This window comes from Vicugna pacos, chromosome 18, assembly GCF_048564905.1.
Source record: "Vicugna pacos chromosome 18, VicPac4, whole genome shotgun sequence".
Taxonomy (NCBI): domain Eukaryota; kingdom Metazoa; phylum Chordata; class Mammalia; order Artiodactyla; family Camelidae; genus Vicugna; species Vicugna pacos.
In genome coordinates, this window is record NC_133004.1 from 31,813,441 (window position 1) to 31,830,925 (window position 17,485).

The 17,485-nt window shown below is 41.6% G+C and overlaps 1 protein-coding gene across 2 annotated transcripts in view; it reads left to right on the forward strand.

Moving 5' to 3' along the window:
* The first annotated feature begins 2,899 nt into the window (after positions 1-2,899).
* The window catches only part of IL21R (interleukin 21 receptor), a 32,344-nt gene continuing 17,758 nt past the window's right edge, over positions 2,900-17,485 (forward strand). The window contains exons 1-2 of one of the 2 annotated variants that reach the window (XM_072942820.1): positions 2,900-2,971; positions 3,370-3,474. The gene's annotated coding sequence lies outside the window, so the exon portion shown is untranslated. Of the gene's footprint in view, positions 3,475-17,485 lie in introns of both variants that reach the window. The other variant, XM_006201226.4, reaches the window with a different exon arrangement.

Genomic DNA, 17,485 nt, shown 5'->3' on the forward strand with positions numbered 1-17,485 from the left:
AATGTAAATTGGATTAAGTCACCTCTCTGATGAAACCTCAGATGATTTCCAGTCTCCTTGGGACCAAATCTACCTTCCTTACCCCACCCTGCAAGGTCCCATGTGACGTATAAGATGTGAGACTTCCATGACTTTACCCCCTAGTACTCCTTTGCTTGCTCACTTTAATCCCCCTGCTATTCTCAAGTTCCTGGAACAAGCCATCTTCCTTCCCATCTCAGTGCCTTTGCACCTGCGGTTCCTTCTGCCTAAAATGTTTCCCCTATGGCTGGGGTATTTCTTAACCATCCAGGGTGCCCCTCTTTGTCACTACCTAGACCTCTCATTGGTTCTCTATGATAGTACAATTTGCATTTAATTTGTCTGTTACTTCTTTTTAAAAATATTTTGTTTATTTATTATTGCACTGTTATTTTATTTTGGCAGGGGTAGGGGAGGTAACTAGGTTTATTTATTTTTTGAGAAGGTACTGGGGACTGAACCCAGGACATCATGCATGCTAAGCATGTGCTCTACCACTTGAGCTATACCCTCCCCCTGTCTGCGACTTCCTTTTGTCTGTCTCTCCCCACTAGAATGTAGGTTCCACGAGGGCTGTCACCCGTGTGTATTTCTGGAGGGAATCCCCAGTACATTGCCAAGGGCATATTCAGTGTTGGTGGGTAGAAGGCAAGAAGGAGAGAATGGGTGGGTGGATGGAAGAATGGATGAGTAAGTAGGTGGGTGAGTGGGTGAGTGGAGAGAAGAACGGGAGGGAGGAAGGCAGGCAGATGGGAGGGAGGGCCAGAGGCAGGACTGAATATCTTTGGGTTGACATACATCCAAAAGCAGTGTAGTCAGTGACGGACAACGTAAGCTCAGGAGCCCGAATGACTGAGTTCAAATCTCAACTCTGCCACTCTCCAGCTCTGTGACCTTGGACAAGTCACTTAACCTCTCTGAGCCTCAGTTTCCTTATCTGTAAAATAAGGATGATGACAATGGTAGTAACAATAATTACCTTGAGTTATTCTGGGGTTTAAGTGAGATGATGCATCTTTAAAGTCCTTAAAACCCTGGCACAGAGTCAGCTACCAGCAAATTTTAACTCTTTTCTTTCACTTGTCCTTCTCTTGATCTTTCATCCATGGTATCAGAAAACTCACCCTGAAGAGCAAGAGCAAGAGAAAGAAAAGCTGGCTTCTTCCCAAGATTTGTGATCCAGAGAACACACGCTTCGGTCGTGAGGAAGAGAATCTCTTTAGGGCAAACATGCTTCAAATCGGCCACAGGGGAATTTGTACCAAGTTCCTCAAAAACAGAAGAAAAAAAAAATAGAAGAAATAAATAACAAGACGCTTTCTCTTTTTCTCTGGAAGGGTCATGTGGCTTAGCTGCAAATTGTTTCCCCAAAATGAGTCAGCTGAGGAGGGATGGCATGTGTGTTTGAGCCAACCTGTGTCATCAAAACACACAGCACAAAACAGCCCCCATTCATCCTGGTAATATTTCAAGGATGAAATGTTTGGGCCCATTTCCACAGCCTGGGGTAGGCTTAGGTATCAGGTCTACCCCGGTTCAAATCCCAGCTATGCCATTTCTTTGCTAGTGTGACATGTCACCCTTCTGAGCCTTGGTTTCTCCCTTGTAAAATAGGAATAATCTCATTTGCCTCATGTGGTTGGGGAAGTACATGAGCACACCTAGGTGCTTAAAAAAAAGGCAAGGTAGTCAGTGTAATTGTGGCTGCACCAGCTCTCTTGCTCTTCTTTTGAGGCTGCTGGGTGTGAACTTGTCGAATTTTATCCCTAGGTTTTTTAAATGTCTGCCTCAGACATCCCATCCTTTCATGGGCGCTTGGCTGATCAACAAGATGAAAAAGCTCTTGAGAATTTCTTGTTTCTGTTTTTTTTCTGAGTTCCTGTGTGTTAATGGCAAGGTGTCCCCATTTTTTTTTCTGTGATTTATTTTATTTTATTTTTTTACATACATACATATACATTTTTTTTCCGGATTCTTTTCCATTACAGCTCATTACAAGAAATTGAATATAGTTCCCTGTGCTACACAGTAGGTCCTTGTTGTTTATCTATTTTATATATAGTAGTGTGTATCTGTTAATCCCAAGCTCCTAATCTATCCCTGCCTCCTACCTGTTCCCCTCTGGTAGCCACAGTTTATTTTCTATATCTATGAGTCTATTTTTTGTTTGTAAATAAAATTTGTATATATATATTTTTAGATTAAGCGTTCCCATTTGGCAGATGGGCAAAGCGAGGCATTTCAGAAGGGTGAAGTGACATGCCCGAGGGATTGTCTTCTCCAGGGTTTGAAGAGAGTCTCCTGCTCCCTGCAGCCTTGCAGCAGGAAGCTGGATTCAAAGGAAACAGGGGCAGAGAGTCTGGGAGGGGTCGCAAATTAAGACCCCGGCGGGCCCAGGCAAGGCAGTGTGCATGAGTGAAAAGGGCCAGCTTGCAAACTCTGGAAGAGGGGCTGTGGTGTGGTTGGGCCCCCGCCTCTCCACAAGACCTTGGGCAGGTCTCCGGGCTTTCATGCTTCTCTCCGAGCTGAGGGTTGGACTCTCGGGACCCCCGGGAGTTTCCGGGGTCCAGGTATGTCCCTTCTTGCACTCCTCGGAGCCAGTTTCCACATCTGTGAGAAGCAGTGGCTCCCGGCCATCCTGCCTGCCTTTAAAGGTCGACCGTGAGGCCTGTGGGGGCGATGTCACCCGTCCGCAGGAGGCCGACGTCACCCTGGTGGCCCCAAATGCCTTCCTAGCAGGCGACCTTTGGAGAGCAGTGAGCCTTGCCGTGGGGCCGGGCCGCCTCCTCTTTCTCACTCCCCGGGGGAGGAGCCGCGGCCCTGTGGGCGGGGCCTGCGGGAGCGGCTCACCACATCCTCCTCTTCCTCCCCACCCTGCGCACGCGGTGGGGCAGGGATGGCAGGCACCGCCTCTGGCAGATCTACTGGCGTCTCTGCCGAGTGACCAATGGTCTCGGGGTCCAACTGTCTGCTTGCTTCTCCCTTAGTGTGACTGACAGCCACAGGGCTGCCTGCCTGCCTGCCTGCCTCCCTACCTGCCTGCCTGCCTGTCTATCTGACTGGCTGGACAGCTGCCTGTTTGCTTGACTTCTCTCTGTCTGCCTGCCTGAGCAGCCCTTGTCTGTTGTCTGTCCATCCCTGGTGCAGCGGATCGGTCCCTGCGCCTACACTCTGTCTTCTGGCAGTGTGTGACCTCTTTGGGATGTGACTGATCGTTGCCTCTGCGTAGCCTGCCGACGGGGAACGCAACTGCCGTCCGTCTGGTTGACAGCTCCCGTGCTGCTGCTGGTCGGGGGGACTCCGGGCAGGTTGTGGCTTCCCACCTCAAACCCCTGCCTATTCTCCCAGAACCCCATTTCCCAGTCCCACGCTGAGCAGAGCTGCCACTCGTGGGAGCCCACTGGATTGCCCTGAGCACACACAATGGATTTCTGAGGGAGAAGTAGAAAGCAGGTAACTTGCCTCCAGCCCATGTTCTGGGGTGGGGGAGGGGAGGGGAGGGGGAGGACATGGAGGGGTCCTGTGCCCTCATCACAGCTGGGGTCAGTGAGGCAGCAGAATTGGGCTGGAGTCTCTTGTTCAGCCCAGCTCAGGAGGACTGGCGTGCTTTTCTGTCAGTCTGCTAGAGGCCCTGGGGACACGGAGGCAGGGGCATGGCTGAGATGGCCCCCTGAGCTTGTGGAAATCAGCCTCCCAAAAGGCAGGGCCTAGGTGGGGAGGTGGGGAGAGCTGGTTCCAGACCGAACATGATGTGACATTCACTGTGGTTCTGGGCAGCTGAGCAGGGCAGAGGTGGGCACGAGTGTGATGGGGCCGGTTTGGGGGAGAGAGAGGAGGGATTGACTTTGTGCCAGGTTCTGTGTTTTATCTCCTTTATTTTGTCTACATTCTTCAAAATGGTTTGGTGTGCCCATTTCACAGATGAAAACGGAGGCTCTGAGAGGTAGAGTGATTTTCCCAAGGTGACTCAACCAGTACGTAGCAGGGTGGGCAGGTGACTTGGAGGCTGGTCCTGACCTGCACAGACTGTCTCCTCATCTCAGGAGAACACAGGGGATGGGTTGATGGCTAGAGAGGTGAATGGGTTCTGGGTGTGCGGAGGAGAGGGGAGTGAGGAGACTTGGGGAGGCTGAGCCTTGAAGAATGTGTTGAATTTTTACTTGTGAAAAAATGGGGAAGGTAGGAACAGGCAGACACACTCCTGGCAGAGAAGCGGATGAGTAAATGCCTGGAGGGGAACTTAGGATGCAGAGGACTCAGGGCAGGAGGGGTGGGGATCATTAAAAAGTCAGGGGCTGCTCCTAGGAGGACATCTGTGTTCCCCTAGGGGAAAGTGTGGGGGTTTTAGAAGCACATGGTAGAGTGGGGAAAACCTAGGTTCAAAATCCAGCCATGCGGCTTCATGGCTGGATGAACTTGAGCCAGTTTCTCTGCTTCTTCTAGCCTCATGGAACCTTGGTCTTCTCATCTGTAAAATGGGGACAGGGGCAACTCCATCCCCATAGGGCTGGTTGTGAGGGTTTGAGGGCATAAAAATCTAAAAGCTGCTGTCTGGAGGCTTGCCTGGGAAGGGAATTTGCATCATGAAGAGCCTGGAGCCCACAGAGGAGAAAAGCCAGTTTCCAAGAATGGTAGAAAGTGCAGGGACATGCTTGGGAACCCACAGTCCTGCCTCTCTGAGGCCCCTGGGGTCTGGGGCACCTGCGTTGAGCATGTAACAGGTGCTTGAAGTTCTCCCATAATCCTCACAACACCAGGTAAGGCTGATGGCCTCATTCAGCCCATTTTACAGATGAGGAGACTGAGGCTCAGTGGGAGAAGCTTGCCCCAGGTCAAGTATGACTATAAAAGGCAGAATTGGGTTTGGACCTTCAAGGTGACAGCCTACTGATCAGGATAACATAAAACCAAGAGTTGTAGTCCTTGGGCACTTTCTGATCAAGGGGGCTGGGCAGACCCCAGAGGGGGAGCCCCAATCTCCTTTTCCCTGTGGTGGGTTCAGCAGAAGCCCTGGTCCTGCCTGTCCCACACCTGGCAGGGAGTCTGGGTCCTCACAGCCCCACAGTGGAGGAAACTAAGAGCCCTTAATGTTAGGAGGTAGCCAAGACCCTGGGCTGGGAGAGGTGAGGGGAATAAGAGGCTGAGCCCCAGGTAGTGCTGGCTCCTACCTGCCTAACAAGGAAGAAAATGGGCCTAGAGGTGGGGATTGAGCCCAAAGGGGCTTATGGGCAGAGGGAGGGGGCTTGCTGGAGGAGAGGGCCAGTTCAAGAGAAGATGGGAATGAGAAGGGCAGGCCACCAGAAGTTTTGGGAGGGACCAGCTTCTCCACAGCATCAGTACCTCCCTGGTACCTGATAAATGAATGAGAAGACGGAAGAAAGGGCATCCTTCCTCCCAGCAAGGGGAGCCAGTGCTTGCAGAACCCCAGGCAGGCCAGAATGATGGCTTGGCTTCTCCACACAGCTGGGAGGTCTCTGCTGTCAGATGGCGGGGGTTGGGGGGACTGGAGGGGCGGGGTGGGGTGGGGTGGATGCTGCGGTGCTGGATCTGGCTCACCAAAGCCTACCAATTGTGATCTGGGGCTTTGGAAACAGCCAGACCTGGGTTTGAGTCCCAGCTCCATCCCTCAGTACCTCTGTGACCTGGAGTAAGTCACTTAACTTTTCTGAACCTTCAGTTTCCTTATCTCTGATATGGAAATAAGAATGCCTCTCTCAGGTTGAGGTTTTATTCGAGATGTTTTTACTGAGCACTGTCCTAGGTCCTGGGTTTTCAGTGGTGCACACACAGAGCCAGTGCCATTACGAGGGGAGAGAGCTTAGCAGTAGCTCACGATAAATAGAAGCTATTATGTTTTACTTTAAGTATCGCTGGTAATAATTGTCTCGTTATCACCCAGAACACATGGTGTAGCTTCTGGCCTATACAAAACCTTCAATAAATGACAGTTCTTCTGATGAGTCTACTCCCCCCTTTCACAGATAGGGGAACTGAGGCTCCAGGCCGGGTGAGCATCTCTAGGGTCACCCAGGGAGTCATTTACAAGCAGAGGGAAGAAAGCCGTGAAGACAGGGGAATAAATAATTCTTCAAGGAGGGGATCGTTCCCCCATCACAGCCCCTTCCTCACACACTGCTCCCTTCCCTGCCCTGGGGTGCACCCCAGCTCTGAGGGGCCAGGGAAAAGGGGAGCTGGAAGGAGCCCCAACCCCACCTCCTGGCTCACAGGTGCCACCGCCTCCACTCCCAGCCCTGGCACTCGGCCAAAGGGACTTTTTACAACAGCTCAAATGAGAGCTCTGAGTAAACTTGGAACTTCTGAAACAACCTGAGAATATTCCCCGGGGTGTGGGCAGAGGCCCCTCTGAGGGCCCCCGGATGGTCAGGACACCTGCAAAAGGGCCCTAGACTGCTGGTCCTCACAGACCCCACTTAAATTGTCTTGAGGGAGGTGTGGCAAGCGCACATTACTCACAAACCTCCAGTGTACCTGGTGCCTGCCTCACACTCCTTCAGCCAGGCCAGGGCCCCTGCCCCTAGCCTACAGATGAGGAAACTGAGACTCAGAGAAGAAAATAGATGTGCCCGAGGTCCCACTAAGAGTGGCAGAGCCTCCTTCCTGATCCAGGGCCACCAGGCTGCTTCTTTCCCCAGTCCGAGAGCCCTGCCTAGGTAAGAATTCTCCGTGTGACCCTGGGCAACCCACTGTCCCTCTGTGAAAATTTGCTACTAATCTGATGACCACAGTCATGATCACTTGGGTAGGGGGAAGTTCCTGGGGCAGAGACAAAGTTGATGGAGAAACCAAGGCCTCCTGGGGGCTGCCTCAGGGCCTGCTCCTTGTTTGACTGGAAACAGCAATTTGTAGCCTCTAACATTCATTCAGTCTTCTTCTTTAGCTACTTGTTAAGCATTTATTATATTCTGAGTCCTATTCTATGCATTAGGGATGCCCTAGTGAACCAAACAGGTAAATTTCCCACTCTTTTGGAGCTTATGCTTCAGGTTGGAGACAGGTCATAAACACAAAAACAGAAACATTTACTAAGCAAATCTTAATATTACAATTGCCAAGAAGGAGGCAAACAAAGGGGTATGTGACCTGGAGAACCTCAGGGGACACCCATTTCAGACAGAGTGGATTGCCTCCTTGAGGAGGCAACATTGTAGCTGAAACCTGAGGATAAGAAAGCAAGGCAGCATGGAGGGTGGGAGGAGTGTTCTAGGCAGACAGAATGGCATGTGCAAAGGTCCTGAGGTGGGGAAAAGAAGTTGGGGCTTTGGAGCTCTTATCCTTATCAAGTATGTAAAGATCCTCAATGCACTGAGTTTAAGAAAGGAATCAAAAAGAGGAAGATTTAAGTTTGGAGTGTATGGTCTACATGGATTTCAATATTGAGAGTAAGCTTCAAGATCCGTCATGATTGAAAGCATTTTCTTGCATTTAGTCACTCATGTAACCAGTGCTTTGAGCACCTACTATGTGTCAGGCACTGATTAGCCACTGCCATTCAGCAGTAACCAAGAAACACATGGTTCCCATCTAGAAATTGCCAAGACTGTTGCTAAAAAACATTGTGAGCTGTGTGCTCTGGTGGAAGGAGGGACCCCAGAGGAAGGAGTGACTCATATGCCTTCCTTGGAGAGGTCAAAGAATTACAAAGGAGATGACATTTAAACTGGATTTTGAAGGCTGAGCAGGAGGGCTGATCATCAGCCAGGGAGAGTGGAAGGTTCTGGTGGTTGAAACTGCACGTGTGAAGGTGTGGAAGCCAGATGAATGGGGATGTTGTGACGCCGTTGGGGATCAGAGCACCTGGACTCCAGGGTGAAGACTAGGGGGCAGAGGGAATGTCGGGGAGCAGATCCGGACATGTTTTGAATGCAGGGCTAAGGAATTGGGGGTTTTCTCTGATAGGCAATGGGGAGCCACAGAAAGAGAGTTGGAGGGGCCACAGCTGGAGGCAGGGAGGTCAGGGAGGAGGCCAGGAGGAGAGCAGGTGGGCAGAAGTCCTTGGAGACCAGGGATAAACTAGGAGTCCTTTCTTCTGTGTTCCCTCTTGGGAAGTCCCTCAGTCTTGACACTTCCCCTTCTAGTGACCTGTGGGCTTTTGTTTCTGGCATTTCTGGGGAGTCCCTCTTCACTCTCTTGGTCCTCGTGGGAAACGGGCCATTGTACTTTTACCACACCCCTCACCTTTCACTTTCAAGCCCCAATCCCCACCTGGGTCACATCGGAGAGGATGACTGGCGTGAGTTGAACAAATCTCATTCCTGAATCATCAGTGTAGGAAAGGAGATACAGGAAAACCAAGAACTTGGGTTCGTTCCAGTTTGGGGAGTTTGTAAATAACGCTGCGGTGAGCGCCCCGGCACACGTGTGTCTGCTTGCATACATGGGAACGCACTGTTCTTCGGTGCTTAACCTGCAGGTGGAATTGTTGGGCCTCCTGTTCAGCAAAAGTTTTCCCCAGGGGTTGCTCCAACTCACACTCCTGCCAGAAAACTGAGCAGGAATTGTGGGTTCTGATTCCTTCGTCTCCTTTTTTAGCACTGGAATTGTCAGCGTTTTCCACTTTAGCCAGTCTGGGTTGATGAGTATGAGAAGTGCTGTCATGTTGGGATATGAATTTGCATTTCTTTGACAAGTAATGATTTTGAGCACCTTTTAATATGCTTGTTGGCCATTTGGATGTCTTTTGTGACGTGTCTGCTTAAGATTTTGTCCATTTAAAAAAATATTGAATTCTGTGTTTTTATAATTGTTTTGTAGGAGCTCTTTATCTTGGACACACACACACACACACATATATATATATATGTATATATATATATATATAAAACATATCATTATATACATAATTTTACATATTATATTTAACTATATAAAAATACAATATATAATTATATAAAAAACTATATATAGATATAATCTCCCATTTCCGTTTCTTTTCTATTCTCTTTTTTTTTCCTCAATTTCCCTTTTTGTTAGTGTCTTTTATAATTGAAAAATTTTCTAAATTCAAAAGATACTTCCACTGGAGGAAAAAATAGGATCATAAGATGACCTATTGTCCCTTTTATACTGAGACCAATAAGAAATATCCCAATTTAATTAAGATAATATACTCCATCAACCAAGATATCTCCATCAACTTTTGGCAATTTATCGGACACCTCAGTATATTAATCAGTTATTGCCTGGTGCATATTTTTACAGATTTTAGACTTATGCATAAGATAATTGTGCAAGTATTTATTTTCCTCTTGATAAGCAATCTGGGAAGATACCAGGACATAAGAAGCATGATTTTTTACCATACATTCTACTTTTCTATACTTAAAAAAAAATTTTAATAAGGAAAATAGTACATAAATTTTGCAGTGTGGCTTATAATTTCTTAAAATGAAACAAAGTTTCAAGGTCAAAATTAGCATTTGAATGTTGTCATTGAATCACATGTCAGTTGATTTCTACAAAGTTCCTTAATATAACATTTCTATTTTTTTTAAACCAGAGTCATACATTGCTATTTAAAATTAATTTCTTCTCTATAATTGATAGTTTATTTTATGACTTTGAATTCTCCCTAGTTTCAAAGATGGTGATATAAAGTTCCAAGTGAGTATTTTTAAAAACTGTGTTATTATCATTAAAGAAGATGCAGTGTATTCAAGTGTCAGCGTATTTTAGTTTCTACGACATTACTGTCTTTATAAAATTGCTGAAAGCATGTGTTTGGATATTTTTGACATACTTCTTGAACAAAAAGACATAGACAAAGCTAGGAAAAATGCAATATTCAGTGTTGGTGTAACATTATAATTTATGGAGTAATAGTCTGTTCATGAAATTTAACTACTCTGAGCAAGACCCTCAGGGCTTATGCATTGCAAGCACATACATTAAAAAAATAGTTTTTGCTTCCTTTTTGTTGTTGTTTTTGCTCAGTAATGCACCATATATTTTTTTCTTTTTGCCTCTTGACCCCCTTCACATAGTCCTCCCACTCCCACACTTCTTCTGGCAACCATCAACCAGTTCTCTGTATCCAGGAACTTAATATTTTTTTAGATTCCTCTTATACGAGAGATCACACAGTGTTTGTCATTCTCTGTCTGACTTATTTCACTTAGCATAATACTCTTGAAGTCTATCCATGTTGTCACAAATGGCAAGAGTTCTTTATGTTTTATGGATGAATATTATTCTGCTGTATATATACTCCACGTCATCTTCATCCATTCATCTATTAAAGGACACTTAGGTTATTTCCATGTCTTGGTTATTGTAAATAATGCTGTAATGATCATGGCAATGCAGATATCTTTTCAAGACAGTGATTTCATTTCCATCAAGTAAATACCCAGAAGTGGAATTACTGGATCATATGGTAGTTCTATTTTTAATTTTTTGAGGAACCTCCATACTGTTTTCCATAGTGGCTGTACCAAATACATTCCAACCAACAGTGCACAAGTGTTCACTTTTCTTCATATCCTCACCAACATTTGTTATCTCTTGTCTTTTGATAATAGCTATTCTGATATGTGTGAGGTGAAATCTCATTGTGATTTTGATTTGCAATTCCATGATGATTAATGATGTTGAGCACTTTTCATATACCTGTTGGCCATCTGTATGTTCTCCTTGGAAAAATCTCTATTTAGATCTTCTGCTCGTTTTACAGTTAGATTGTGTGACTTCTTTATGTATTTTGTGTATTAGTCCCTTATCAAATATATGATTTGCAAATATTTCCTCCCACTCAGTAGGTTGCCTTTTCATTTTGTTGATGGTTTCCTTCAACTCGAAGGATGCTGTTTAGTATGATGTAATTTTACTTTTCTATCTTTGCTTTTGTTGCTTTTGCAACCTAGTTATATGTTTTCTCTTTCTTCGTAATTCAGTCTTGGTAGGTTGTATGTTTCTAGGAATTTATCCATTTCTTCTACATTATCGAGTTTGTTGGTGTATAGTTATTCGTAGCTGTGTCTTGTAATCCGTTTTACTTCGGTGGCATCAGTTGTAATGTCTCATCTTTCTTTTCTGATTTTAGTTATTTGAATCTTCTTTTTTCTTAGTTTAGCTAAAGATTTGTCAACTTTGTTGATCTTTAGAAATACATTTTATTATATTGATAGTCTCATATTCAGTGCCTTTGTTTAACATTTACTGTCTAATGTTTATCTGTCAAAAATCTGGACTTTTCTAGGTATTCAGTCTTACATCATTCCAATCCTTATAGCTTTCTAATCCTTATAGCTTTCTATTTATACATTTATTTATTTTTCTTGCCTTATGGCATTGACTAGGACCTCTCGTAAAAGACGTGCTTGTCTTTTTCCTGCCCTCAAGGATGAAGTGTTCAGTATTTGACATTAAGGATCATGTTAACTGTTATAGTGCGTGCGTGCGTGCGTGTGTGTGTGTGTGTTTGTGTGTGTGTCTGTGTGTGTGCATGCGCTCCTTATCAGATTAAGAAGATTCCTTCTATTTCTGGTTTCCTGAGGGTGTTTCAAAATTATAAATGAGTGTTACAAGTTATTAAATGTGTTTTCTGAACATGTTAAATTATCATATATAAAATTTCTTCTCTATTCCATTAATGTGGTAAAATAGATTACTGGTTTTCAGATATAATACATACCCTTGTATTCTTGGAATAAACCTCATGTGATAATGATGTATTATTTACTTCTGTATGTATCATCAGATTTGATTTGTGAATATTTTGTTTAGAATTTTTGTATGCATATTTATGAGAGAGATTAAACTATAATTTTACTTTCTTTTCATGTAAAGTATTCATTTCAAGGTTTTGTCTTTAATTCCAGTTTTTAGTTCATTTACATTTTTTAGTGGCTTAATGTGCTATTAGATGCAGGTATTGGACCCTTTTTTATTGAAGTATAGTTGATTTACAATGTGTTAATTTCTGGTATATGATTCAAATATATATATGTGTGTGTGTGTGTGTGTGTGTGTGTGTATATTCTTTTTCATTATAGGCCATTACAAGGTATTGAATATAGTTCCCTGTGCTATATAGTAGGACCTTGTTGTTTATCTATTTTATATATATAATACTTGGTATCTGCAAATCCCAAACTCCCAATTTATTCCTTCCCACCCCTTTTCCCCCTGGTAAACATAAGTTTTCAATGTCTGTGAGTCTGTCTCTGTTTTGTAAATAAGTTCATTTATATCCCTTTTTTTTAAATTCCATATATATAAGTGATATCATATGGTATTTTTCTTTCTCTTTCTGGCTTACTTCACTTAGTATGATGATCTCCAGGTCCATCCATGTTGTTGCAAATGACATTATTTTATTTTCTTTTATAGCTGAGTAGTATTCCATTGTGAGTGTGTATATATATATATATATACACACATTTAATAAAGTATTGATGTGTTTGGGGTTATGTCTACCATCTATTTGTTTTCCTTTTGTCCCATTTTTTAGATGAGTAAAGTTTTAAAAATTATTCTATTAGTTTGCTATACTTTCTTTTCTAATTCTTTTAGAGCTTATCTTAGAGATTACAACATGCATACTTGATTTTTTTGGAGTCTACCTTATATTAGTACTTTTATCACTTCCCAGACAATACAGTGACCTTTAACTTTATTCACCCTTTCTTGTCTTTGAGGTATCATGGTGATTTATTTTAACTTTGCATATAATTTAAACTTCATAAGACATTATTATTTTCAGCAACTAATTTTTTATGTTTATAATACTCTCTATTGCTCTTCATATCTTCCTACAGTAAATTGCCTCCTATCTGAGATTGTTTTCCTTTTACTCCCAGAATTCACTTTATTGTGTCTTTTGACGCAGTCCGCAAGTGAGATTCTCTCAGCATTTTTTGGGTGGATATCTGAAAAAAATCTTTATTTTGCCTTCACTAAAAAAAATTGTAATTAAGATCTAATTCACATACCATAAAATTCACTCTTTTAAAGTGCACAATTAAGCAGTTTTTAATATATTCATAAAGTTATGTAATGAGCAATACTATGTGACCACAGAACATTTTCATTACTCCCCCCTCCAAAAAAAAAATCCTATGCCTATTAGCTATCACTCTCCAGTCCCCCTCCCTCCAAAGCTCCAGCCCCTGACAGCCACTAATCTACTTTCTGTCTCTATGGATTTGCCTATTCTGGACATTCCATATACATGAAATCATACAATATGTGGCTTTTGTGTCTGACTTATTTACTTTAGATAAATTTTCAAGGCTCATCCATGTTGTAACATGTATCAGTCCTTGATTCATATTATGGCTGAATAATATTCCATTATGTGGATAGCCTACATTTTTTTTTGTCCACTCATCAATTGATGAACATTTTGGTTGCTTCCAGTTTAGGGCTTTTATGAAAAATGCTGCTATGAACATTGGTGGATGTTGGTTTTCAGTTCTTTTCATTATATACCTAAGAGTCAAATTGCTTGGTAATGTGATAACACTATATTAACTTTTTGAGAAACTGTAAAATTGTTTCCATAGTGGCTGTACCATTTTACCACTCTCATCAGCAATGTATAAGGGTTCAACCCTTATATCCTCATCTACATTTTTTATTTTCCATTTTTAAAAATAGCCATCTAGTGGGTGTGAAGTAGTAACACACTGTAGCCTTTATTTGCATTTCCCAAATGACTAATGGTGATGAGCTTTTTCTCATGTGTTTATCGGTCATTAGTATATCTCCTTGGAGAAGTCATTATTCAAATCTTTACACACTCTAAAATTGAGTTGTCTTTTAGATGTTGAATTGTAAGGGTTCTTTATATATGGTGAACAGTAGACCTCTAACAAATATATGGTTTGCAAATATTTTTCCCATTCTATATATTGTCTTTTCACTTTTTCTTGGTAGTGTCTTTTGAAGCACCAAATTTTAAAATTTGAAATAGTTCAGTGTTTCTATTTTCTTTGGTTGCTGTGCTTTTGGTGTCCCATCTAAGAAACTATTATCTAATACAAGGTTCCAAAGATTTACACCTGTATTTTATTTTAAGAGTTTAATAGTTCTACCTCTTCATACTAGGTCTTTGATCCATAATGAGTTGATTTTTATATATGGTGTGAGATAGAAGTCCAATTTCGTTCTGTTGCATGTGGATATCCAGTTGTCCCAGTACCATTTATTTTAAAGACTATTCTTTTCCACCAGTGAATTGTCTTGGCACTCTTGTCAAACATCAATTGAACATAAATATATGACCTTCTTCTTGCACTCTCAATTTGATTCCATTGATCTATATGTCTATATATAAGCCAGTACCACACTGTGTAGATTAATGTAGCTTTGTAATAAGTTTTGCAACTGAGAAGTCTAAGTCTTCTAACTTTGTTCTTCTTTTTCAGGATTATTTTGTTTCTTCTGGCCACTTACATCTCGATGCGAATTTTAGGATCAACTTGTCAATTTCTGTAAAAGAGCCAGCTGGGATTTTGATAGGGATTATTTTAAATCTGTATACCATTTTGGGGAGTTATCTTGACAATATTAAGCCTTCCAATTCATGAACGGGGGATAGCCTTCCATTTATTTAGCTCTTCTATTATTATTTCAACAATGTTTTATAGTTTTTACTGTACCAATCTAGCACTCCTTTTGTTAAATTCCTGTTTTATTCTTTCTGATATTATTATAAATGAGTTTACTTTTTACAGTTCATTTTGTTCATCCCTGGTATACTAAAATACAGTTGATTTTGGGGGCGGGGTATAGCTTACGTGGTCGAGCGCATGCTTAGCATGCAAGCAGTCCTGGGTTCAATCCCTAATACTTCCTCCAAAAATAAAATAAACCTAATCCCGCCTGCCACCAAAATAATTAAATAACACAAAAATAAAAAGTATATTTAAAAAAAGGTGAGAAATTATTTAAAAAATAAATAAATAAAATAAAATACAGTTGACTTTGTACATTGATCTTGTATCCTGCAATCTTGCTAAATTTAATCCTAATACTTTTTGTTTGGTTGTTCATCCTAGTATATTAATATTCAATTGAATTTGTATATTGATCTTGTAGCCTGCAGTCTTGCTAATTAGTCCTAATAGTTTTCATTTGGTTGTTTGTTTGCTTTGTTTCATTCTATTTTCTTGGTTTGGATTCTTTAGGATATTGTATATACAAGATCATATCATCTGCAAACAGAAATGCTTTACTTCTTTCTTTCCAATCTGGATATCATTTATTTCTTTTTCTTGCCTAACTGCTTTGGCTAGAACCTTCAGTACAGTGAGAGTGGACATCCTTGTCTTGTTTCTGATCATTAGAGGGAAAGCTTCAAGTTTTTCGCCATTAAGTGTGATGTCAACTGTGGGATTTTAGTAAATTCTTTTATCATATTGAGCTTGCTTTCTTTTTCTGATGGATATTTTTGCTGGAAATAACATTCAAAGTTGGCTTTTAAGTATATTTTTGTCTTTAATTTTTAAAATAGTTTTTCTAGAATGTGCCTCGATGTGATTTTCTTTGTATTTGTTTTTTTGGGGGTCAGGTGAGGTGTGGCTGTAGACTTCTTGAATCTGTTCCAATGATAGTTTTAAAAAACTTTTAAGCAGTATTTCTATTATTGATTCTGAGTTGTTCTCTCTCCTCTTTTCTTAACTCCAAATACATGTGTGTTAGACCTTTCCACAGTGTCTCATATGTCTCTTTTGTATTTGTCTCTGTATTTTAAACATTTTTCTCTGCATGCTTCAATTTGATAATTTTCTACCAATCTTCCAGTTTACCAATCCCCTTTTCTGAATTTCTAATCTATAGTTAAATTAATCTATTAAGTACTTATAGATTTCAAATATTGTATTTTTCAACTCTAGAGTTTCTACTTTTAAATAGATTCTGTATTTCTGGTGGAGTCTTGAACAGACTAATCAAGTATTCTAAGTCCTGTCTGATAAGGCCATTTTCTGAATCACTTATGGGTCTGTTTCTGGGTTTGTTTTTTGACTCTTGGCATTTGGTCATTTGGCACTGTTTTCCTGGCTTGTCTTGTTAATTTAACCGAATGCTGAACATTGTGTATGAAAAATATAGAGGCTTTAGATGCAACGTATAAGCAAACATATAGCATATAGGCAGATCATTCTGATGCAGTGAAGGCTGAACTATTTCTAATTTTTTCTTATTCCCAAGGCATAGCCTTTCCTGAATAACTGGGTATGTACCAGGACCCATTTTTTTCTGGCCAGGCTTTAAACTCCAGTTTTTTCCTGACTATTGTGAAACTGACAAAAATCTCTTCTTAGGTTTCAGCCTGTTACCAGATGCTTTCTTTTAGGTTTCTTGAAACATAACTCATTTGCAATGACTTGGCAAATTACTTGAAGGGAAATTGCATGCAGAATTTCAACACATTTTCTTTCTCTCTGACACCCTGGCCTCTCAAATAGTATCTAACTTGACAGCTTTCTCGTGCTTTCTAATGTTTTTTTTTCCTCCTCCTTAGTAGTTGTTCTCAGTAAGAGGGTTAGCAGGATACCAGCTACTCCATCATAGCCAGAAGTGAAAGTCCCCCTTTTGTATTTTATTTTATAGACTTAAGATTCACTTGCATTTAAAATGTTGTGAAATAGTTCAGACATACAAAAAGGTATAAAGAAAAATATAAGTAACACCCATGGTAGCTTCACTCAGTTTTATCGAACTGTTGAGACCCTGAAGACCCCCTTCTTATCACATCTGCCCGCCTTGGCTACATTATTCAGAGTTTGGTATTTCTCACACCCTTGGATTTCTCTACATATTCAGGACACACATATATTCACCCAAACAAAATCTAGAGTTGCTTTACAGGTTGCTAAGTGTGACTCGGTGTTACGACGCCTGTTTTCTTTTCTGACTTGCTTTTCTTTTGCTCCACTGTTTGTTTGTAAGAGCCACTTGCTTTGTTGTGTGAAGCTATGATTCATTTTCACATTGAGTGATTACACCGCAATTTATTTTTCCGTTCTCTTGCTGATGGATATTTAGGTTGTTTCCAGTTTTTCATTAAAATCAACGCTGCTATAAACATTTCTGCCTATGCTTCTCGGACTCGTGTGCCAGAGCGTCATTAGTAGTCTGCCGAGCAGTGAAATCGCTGGTGTTTAAGGCAAATGCTTGTTCACTCATTAGACCAGGCCAGACTCTTTTCCAGACCAGTTGGATTAATTTACATTTCCACTGGCTGTGGATGAGAGTTCCCATTAGTAGTTGCCATGGCCTCAGCCCCATGCGATGTTGTCAGATGTTTAGTTTTTGCTAATCTGATAAAATTAAAATAGCATGGAGTTGTGGTTTTAATTTGCATTTCTCTATTGACTGAAGTTAAACACTTTGTATTCTCCATAGCCCCTGCTTCCATCTGATTTCCTACCACCAATCTTCTCTACTTCCCCAGAATCTCATGAAATTCGGCCAGCTTTTAGTCCAAATGACCACAACC